The sequence below is a fragment of the Pseudorca crassidens genome, chromosome 9 (genome assembly GCF_039906515.1).
Source record: "Pseudorca crassidens isolate mPseCra1 chromosome 9, mPseCra1.hap1, whole genome shotgun sequence".
Classification (NCBI taxonomy): Eukaryota; Metazoa; Chordata; class Mammalia; order Artiodactyla; family Delphinidae; genus Pseudorca; species Pseudorca crassidens.
Genome location: NC_090304.1, coordinates 79365754 through 79375035, shown reverse-complemented (window position 1 = coordinate 79375035; position 9282 = coordinate 79365754). Strand labels below are relative to the sequence as shown.

General features: G+C 41.7%; 1 pseudogene; it reads left to right on the top strand.

Annotated features, from left to right (window-relative positions):
- The first annotated feature begins 378 nt into the window (after positions 1 to 378).
- On the top strand, positions 379 to 7949 carry LOC137229694 (lysine-specific demethylase 4D-like; annotated as a pseudogene).
- Positions 7950 to 9282: the final 1333 nt, after the last annotated feature.

The following is a 9282-nucleotide window of genomic DNA, read 5'->3' as shown; positions in this document are numbered from 1 at the left end:
TTCTCTTTTCTCTCATGGTTATGTTTTTACACTTTTTTACACTCCGCTGCGACTCGCGGAGAGGGCAGGCGCGACGGGCTCCTCCCGGCTGCGGGACTGGGGAGACGGGACATCCGGGCGTCCCCGCCCCCTTGGGCTCACCATCGGGGTCACCGCATGCGCACGCACACGCATACGCGCGGGCCCCGCGGCGGATGCAGGCCTGGCGGGACCCTCCCCCGACTCAGAGCGGGGAGGCGCCGCGCGCGGTAGGCGAAGAGCGGCGCTCGGCCCCACGACAGGGCCGGCGCAAGCCCTCCTGCGAAGGCGAGGGGCTCTGCCCACGTGCTCTGGCAGTGGCCACCGTGACCACTGCACGCTTGAGAGGGGCAGCGGCTGGGGTCCGGTACCCCAAGGCTCCCTCTCGGACAGCTAGAGAAGGCCTTCTCACCGACGGTGCGTCATCCCCCACCCATCGACTCTCCCCTTTGGGCCCACGGAGGCGCTCCACGAGCCGCCGAGTCCACGACTGGGCGGGGGTTGGGCGGGGGGGGTCTGCGGTATGGGTAAGAACACGGCCCACAGGAGAGTTCGCGGCCACAACCGGGGGCACAACCTCTCCCTCCCCCAGGCTTGTCCATCAGGCTCCGGAAGGAGGGAGCTCGCCCCAGAAGCGCGACAGACCCTCTTCTCACAGGCCCCGGCCCAACACGATTATACGGTTGAATACTTTACAGCACTGAAACAGAAGAGTCCAGCTGCATGCAAAGACGTAAGTGATGAAAAAATACACCAAAAATACACTAAAGGACATCAATACAATTGTGTTTCTTCAAGGTTATATAAAGTTTTCAAAAATGGACAGAGTTTTAATTTTATAATGTTTCCCCAAATTACTATGTGAATAGTTAGGATAAGGTCAGTCCAGGAGGCAGAAGGGGGCTGTAATCTGGGCAGAAGAGCACAAGTCAGGCAGCCAGGTGCCTGGCAATGTTGCATTTCTTGACCTGGGTAGTGGTTCCACTTCTGCTCACTCTATAGTTATTTGTTGAAGTGTACATATATGCTTTATAGATTTCTGTGAACACTTTATATTTCATAATTTAAAATATTTTTTAAAAGTGCTGTAAAAGATTATGTCACATAGTGGTTCATAGAATCATTTGGTTTATAATGTGCTGTATGGTAGACTGTTTCCAAAACTCAGAGTATGTTTCAAATTTTTTTCATTCTAATATTGTTTATTAATGCCTTCTCCTGTTTATTTATTATTTACAATATTATATTTAGTAATACCTAAATTTTTGGGCAGTTTTAGATTTACAGAGCATTGAGCACGTGGATCAGGGAGTATTGACCCGACCCCACTCCCATGTCCCCCTATTAGTAACATCTTAATTCCCATGGTATATTGATGACAATTAATGAACCAATGTCAATATGTTATTGTCTACTAAAGGCTATCCTTGGTTCAGATTTCCTCACCTTTTACCCTACTTCCTTTTTCTGTTCCAAGATCTCATCTAAATTATCAAATTACATTTAGCTTTCATGTCTCCTTAGGTTTCTCTTGGCTGTAACAGATTCTCAGACTTTCCTTGTTTTTGACCAAAAGTTTGTATAGAAACCTGACAGTCTGGGGGAATACTGGTCAGGTATATTGTAGGATGCCCCTCTATTGGAATTTGATGCTTTTCTTATGATTATCTTGGGTTTCTCTGTTTTTTTGGAGGAAGATTACGGAGGGAATTTTGTCACATTTTAATCACATCATATCAAGGACATATACTATCCAAGTAATTTATGGCCTTTTTTTTTTTTTTTTTTTGGCCATCCTCACAGTTTGTGGGATCTTAGTTCCCTGGCCAGGGATCGAACCTGGGCCCTAGGTAGTGAAAGTGCGGAGTGCTAACCATGGACTGCCAGGGAATTCCCAGTTTATGACTCTTGATGTTGATCTGGTTAAAATGGTGGTTGGCAGGGTCCACCTCTATAAAATGACTACCCCTCCCCGAGTCCCATCACCACTTGCCACTCTGCACCAGCTTCTCCCACGCAGGGAGCACTCTCTTCCTGTAGCAGGGAGTACTTTATAATTTATTAACCAGTTCTTTCTTTATTTTATTTTTTAAGTAACAGACTTCTATTTTATTAATCATTTATATTTTTGTATATGGTTGTTTTCCCTTTTGTTTTTTGAATTGTTCTATCATTTTTATCTTTTTTTTCTTTCAAATAATTCTGAGGTATTTTGGTTTAGTGTTTACTAACTACTTGCAGACAACATAAAAATCAATAGATTTTTAACTATTATATGGATATTGTGGTAGGTGTTATGTGGATATTCATTTTTAAATAAATATGGTGGTGTTCCCTTTTTTCATTATTGACTTTCAATTTTATTTCATGATTGAAATAAAAGATTGATCAAGAGGGTACTCGATACGTAGATTCTGTGGAATTTTTATTGAGATTTATTATGTGGTCTTAACAGTGGTAAATTTTTGTAACTGTTTTATATGTGTTGAAAAACATTTTGGTATGTGGTTGCTGCAGGAAATATAATCAAAGTTGTTAACTTTATTGTTTATACTTTTATAACATTATTAATTTTCTTCTCTCCTCATGTATCAGTATCTGGAAGAACGGTGTTTGAAAAAAAAACCTCACACCATGATTGCAAATATGTCAGTTTTACCTTATAATTCTCAGTCTTTGTGTTCTGTGTCTCAGTGCTATGTGTCTAGGTGCGTAAAGTGCATCATTGTAATCTTTCCCGTGAGTTTTTCTTTTTCATAACTATAAGCTGCCCTTCTTTTACCTTATAAATGCATTCGATATTAATTGCTGCTAGACCAGGTTTCTTTTGTTTAAAAATTGCTTGGTTTGACTTTCCCACTTCTTTTATTTTCAACCTCTTAGTTCGCTGTAAGACTGGTTTAAAAAATCAAAGGGGCGCAGACAGAGTGGGCTGACCAATGAGAGTAATTACTGGTGCTGATAAGATTATACCTTTGCCCAGGTAGAAAGCCAGAGCCGTCAGGACATGGGTCTGCATTTGGAGGCCAGCTGCCCGGAGAACACTGTCTCTCTCTCTCTGGGTCCTTGAATATCTCCAACTGGAATCAGGATTTTGTTGGTAGAAGGTAGGTCACTTTATTTCTGTAATTTGTGCTTATGAGCAAAAGTTATTTTCCTACCAGAAGTTTTTAAGAAATGACACTATTTATGCATATATAGAAAGAGAGTGAGAGAGAGAGTACTATACATTGGGATATCCTTTCCTTGAGTTTTTATATTTAAACTATTTTCCTAGTTGTGAAGTTAATATTTTTCTTAATATTTTCTTGGTAAAAATCACAAAGATTTTCAGGAAAAAGCACCTTATTTAGTGCACTGCGATGTAATGGGAATGAGAGGGTTTCTAGAACTGGGTAAAGATTGTGTCAATTGGAAGGGACTTGAAAAATATGTGGGATCAAATTAGACATTTTGATTGGATATGAGGGTATTAGATTTGGGGTGGTACTGATTGAATTGAAATTGGTGTGGGACATATATAGCCAGACTTTGAGCACAGCCTGTTTCATTCAGAGGCTGAGTCCTTCAAGGAAACCATTTTCTGGGTCCTGTGTATCATCATTTGGGATTAAGATTTTAGACTGGCAGAAGGCAGGCACTTTTTTGGCCTTTTTCTTTTTTTTTCCTTTAAAGCATAAAGATGGAAAGGATGACATTTTATACCAGAAAGCAACTTTTTTTCCGTGGTAAAATTCACATTTATTTATGCATTTAAAGTACAAACATTGCATGCATATCATTTTTAGATTTCTTCATTGGGGCCATGTATTTCTGTTATTAAAGGGATTAAAACCTTTTTACTCTTTCACTTTATAATTGATTGTTAACTGGTGTATGGGATCTATAGATTTTGTTTGCTAATCAGTGTCTAGAAACTTGATTCAACCCTATATTTCTTTTTTTTTAAAACATCTTTCTTGGAGTATAATTGGTTTAGAATGGTGTGTTAGTTTCTGCTTTATGACAAAGTGAATCAGTTATACCTATGTGCCCATATCTATACCCTCTTGCAACTGCCTCCCTCCCACCCTCCCTATCCTGCCCCTCTAGGTGGTCACAAAGCACTGAGCGGATCTCCCTGTGCTATGTGGCTGCTGCCCACTAGCTATCTATTTTACGTTTGGTAGCGTATGTATGTCCATGCCACTCTCTCACTTTGTCCCAGGTTACCCTTCCCCCTCCCATATCCTCAAGTTCATTCTCTAGTAGGTCTGCATCTTTATTCCCATCTTGCCCCTAGGTTCTTCATGACAATTTTTTTTTTTTTTAGATTCCATATATATGTGTTAGCATACAGTATTTGTATTTCTCTTTCTGACTTACTTCACTCTATATGACAGGCTCTAGGTCCATGCACCTCACTACAAATAACTAACTCAGTTTCGTTCCTTTCTATGGCTGAGTAATATTCCATTGTATATATGTGCCACATCTGCTTTATCCATTCATCCTATTGATGGACACTTTGGTTGCTTCCATGTCCTGGCTATTGTAAATAGAGATGCAATGAACATTTTGGCACATGACTCTTTTTGAATTATGGTTTTCTCATGGTATATGCCCAGTAGTGGGATTGCTGGGTCGTATGGTAGTTCTATTTGTAGTTTTTTAAGAAACGTCCATACTGTTCTCCATAGTGGCTGTATCAATTTACATTCTCACCAACAGTGCAAGGGCCTTCCCTTTTCTCCACACCCTCTCCAGCATTTATTGTTTGTAGATTTTTTGATGATGGCCGTTGTGACCGGTGTGAGATGATATCTCAGTGTAGCTTTGATTTGCATTTCTCTAATGATAAACGATGTTGAGCATTCTTTCATGTGTCTGCTGGCAATCTGTATATCTTCTTTGAAGAAATGTCCATTTAGGTCTCCATTTAGAAATGTCCATTAGGCCCATTTTTGGAGTGGGTTGTTTTTATAATGTTGAGCTGCATGAGCTGCTTGCAAATTTTGGAGATTAATCCTTTGTTAGTTGCTTCATTTGCAAATATTTTCTCCCATTCTGAGTGAACCCTATATTTCTAATAATTTGTCTATCAATGCAAATTAATGATTAGATTTTAATGAGAATGTTTCAGGTATTTACACATTAAGGATAATGCTTGTTAAGGATGTGTATATTTGTGTTCTGTGCTTTTTCCTGCTCTTGTTTAGATAGGCATTCTTTCTATAATGGTAGATTTTTATCTGCGTCCCCTGTTTTATTATAATGTGATATGCTTGTACTTTTCTCTCTTTTCTCTTATGCTTATGTTTTTACACTTTTCATGGTCTACAAATTGCATTTTGGTTTCAGTCATCATTTCTATTGGGTGTTATGTTTTGTTTTGTAATTGTTTCAGCTTATTTCATTGTTTTCCTTTCCCTAATTTATCTTTTGGGTTAAGTCATCCAATTTCTTGAGTTGAGTGCTTAACTCCTTTCTTTTCAAGCTTGCTTAATGTCCTTACTGTTCAGTTAAGTTTTAATTCCTCTTTTTCTGTCTTATGATTTGTCCTAATTCTTTATTTTTAAATTTCAGCTTTATTGCTGTATAATTGACTTTTAAAAGTGTAAAATATTCGGTCAACTTTGTGGTGATTTGATATACATTGTGAAAGGATTCCCCCCATCTAGTTAATTAACACATTTCCTTCATATATTTACTTTTTTTGGTAAGAACATTTACATCCTACTCTTATGGAAAATTTCAACTATACATCACATTGTTATCAACTATAGTCACCGTGGTTAACATTAGCTCCTGAGACTTTATTCACTGTGTACCCTTTTACCCTCCCTTCCCTGCCCTCCCCCACAACCACTTTTCTACTCTGGTTCTGTAAGTTTTACTCTTTTTTTTTTTTTTTTTAAAAAACATTCCACATATAAGTGATACCATGCCATATTTGTCTTTCTCTGTCTTACTTTACTGGACATAATACCCTCCAAGACCATCCATATTGTTGCAAATGACAAAATTTCATTCTTTTTATGACTGAGTAGTATTCCATTGTATCTATGTACCACATCTTCTGTATCCATTCAGCCATCGCTGGACATGTTGGTTGTTTCCATATCTTATCCATTGTGAATGTAGGAGGGCAGATATCTCCTTGATATTCCGTTTTTATTTCCTTTAGCTATATACCCAGAAGTGAGACTGCAGCATCATATGGTGGTTCTAGTTACAATTTTTGAGGAACCTCCATACTGTTTTCCATAGTATGCACCATAGCTGCACCAGTTTACATGCCTACCAAAAGAGTGTACTTTTTGCCCTTAAATTCAAACTTTGAAATTAAGATTACTATACAGTTTTCTTTTACTTGACGTTAAATCAGTTTGTTCTGTCATCCACTTATTTTCAATAATTTGTACTTTCTTTAGGTTTGGCTTGGAAACTTCCATGAAGAGACTTTCTGCTACAGTGAGGTGAGAAGCCACCATGCACTCAAACGTGGGAATCTGGAGAGGTCTCAGGCACTTATACCCCCAACAGAGGAAACTCACAGAGCTGCAGGCTGAGGCAGGACTTGGCTCAGAGAGCCGTCTCCTCTGGGAAATACTGGATTTCCTTTGGCTCCTAAATGCTGACAAGAGTGGAGTCCTTCTGGTGGATTGACAAGCCTGGAACAGGTACCACCTCATTTGTTTAAAAGTTCAAGTCTGAGTTCCTGCCTCTCAGCTCTATCAAAACTTCTTTAAAAATAAAGGAAGTATAGGGAAGAGGTTACTCCCCAGCCTTCTCAGGTATCCAAAGCATACCTAAGAAGCTGGCAGGCCGTTGCTTATTCTGTTGCCGCCATGCAGTCTAAGCACTTTGGGAGCCAGAACCCAAGTTGTAAGATTACGATCGTCCACCCAACCATGGAAGAATTTGAAGATTTCAGCAAATATATTGCCATGGAGTGGCAAGGCCACCGAGCTGGCCTAGCCAAGGTAATTCCACCGAAAGGATGGAAAGCCAGACAGACGTACGATGATACCGATGACATCTTAATAGCCGCTCCCCTGCAGCAGGTGACCACTGGGCAGGCAGGTGTGTTTACTCAGCACCACAAAAAGAAGAAAGCCATGACCGTGAGTGAGTATCGCCGCTTAACAAACAGTGAATGACACCAGACTCCATTCTACTCTGATTCTGAGGATCTGGAGCGAGAATATTGGAAAACATGCCCCTATGATTCACCAGTATACGGTGCGGATGTCAGTGGGTCCTTATTCGATGAAAACACGAAGCAGTGGAACCTTGGACACCTGGGAACCATTCAGGACCTGCTGGAACAGGAGTGCGGAGTGGTCATCGAAGGCGTCAACACCCCCTACCTGTATTTCGGCATGTGGAAGACCACCTTCGCCTGGCACACGGAGGACATGGACCTTTACAGCATCAACTACCTGCACTTCGGGAAGCCCAAGACGTGGTACGCAGTGCCCCCGGAGCACGGCCGGTGCCTGGAACGCCTGGCCAGGGAGCTTTTCCCGGGCAGCTCGCGGGGCTCTGAGGCCTTCCTGTGGCACAAGGTGGCTCTCTTCTTGCCCAAGGTCCTGAAGGACAACGGCATCCCCTTCGATCGGGTCACTCAGGAGGCTGCAGAGTTCATGGTGATGTTTCCCTATGGCTACCACTCTGGCTTCAACTGCGCGGAAGCCATCAATTTTGCCACCCAGCGCTGGATCGATGATGGCAAAGTGGCCTGGGACTAGGGCTCTGCATGACGTTTGGAAAGATCTTCGTCAGAATAACGGAGATTTCAGGTGAGCACCCTTAGGATATTAAAAATGGGTGGTTGGGTGTGGACTCTAAAAGGGACCTCTAATTACCAGCTGCGAAGGGAGTTGGATGTTAGAATAGTAACATTAAGACCAGAGCTTTGTATGGTACTGAAATTGTGTGTGTGTGTGTGTGTGTGTGTGTGTGTGTCTTCTGTTTTCCTGAAGCAATATGAAATAGAGACTTTGTTTTCTTGGAGCAGCACGGAAATAGGAAGGTGGGGAGGCTTTATCTTCCTTTCCAGCCAGGCTTGGAGATGGAACAATAAGATGAGTGTGGGCATGAAAGTGAGGAAGATGGGCCGTGTCCCTGGCATGCACTGTAGAGAAGAAAGGAGACTTGGGGAGGTCTGCATTGTCACCAGACTGTGAGGCCCCCTTCCCTGGCCCCTCTGCAGAGCTGCAGAAGCTTTCCTTCCTCATCATGGCAGAGAGGGTGACCCCCAGGGGAAGCTGACTCTGTCCATTATGAAGTTTTGTCCTTGGTATGGGAAATTCCGGAAAGGCTATTACTCTGGATAGTAATAACAATTCTCTATTCAGTTCTCCTTCCCTATCACCTCCCCTGCAGCCTCTTATTTTTCTTTTAATGGTGAAGTAAATAAATGTGATGCTGTTGATGTGGTTTTGTGTTGTCCCTCCAGCCACAAACTCAGTCCATCCATGGACCCACTCTGTATGCGTATGTGCAAAGTTGAATCTGAAGCGTGATGTCTTTCGTAAAGCAAACTTTTCCATAGTCACTGCTTTGAGCTTTCCAGCAATTACTTAGAGGGGAGAACTGGACTTAGAGTCAGCAGGAATGGCATTCAAACCTGCGCTTTGCTACTGTCTAGTCGTGGGAGCTTCAGCCAAAAAATCATTGATTTTCTCTGAGCCAGAATTACAGTGCGAGAATTTTGTGAAGATACTGGGGATGTAAATGTAACAGGCATGTAAGAGTTGCTCAGTTAATTTCATGTGCATTCAGACACTCTCCTGGCCTCTAGGGCCAGCCCAATGCCTAGGACATCCACTCGTATTCTTTCTGTGATGCTTAGTTCTACTGTTGTGTTCCTCACCACAGCCCCAGGCTTACACGTTAACTTTTCTTTTAATTAATAGACTTTATTTTTGCAGAGTACTTCGCAACAAAATTAAGTGGAAAATACAGGGGATTCCAACATACTCGGTCCCATGCTCCTCCACCAGCATCCACACCAGAAAGGAACATTTGTTACAGTCGAAGAACCTGCACTGACACCTCATTATCACCCAGAGTCCTTAGTTTCATTTATTCACTCTTGGTGTTGTACAGTCTATGGATTTGACCCATGTATAATGACATGTACCTACACTTATAATACCATACAGAATAGATTCATTGCCTAAAAATCCTCTGTGCTCTGCCTAATCATCCCCCCTACCCCCCCGACAACCACTGATCATTTTACTGCTGCCATAGTTTTGTCTTTTCCAGATGACT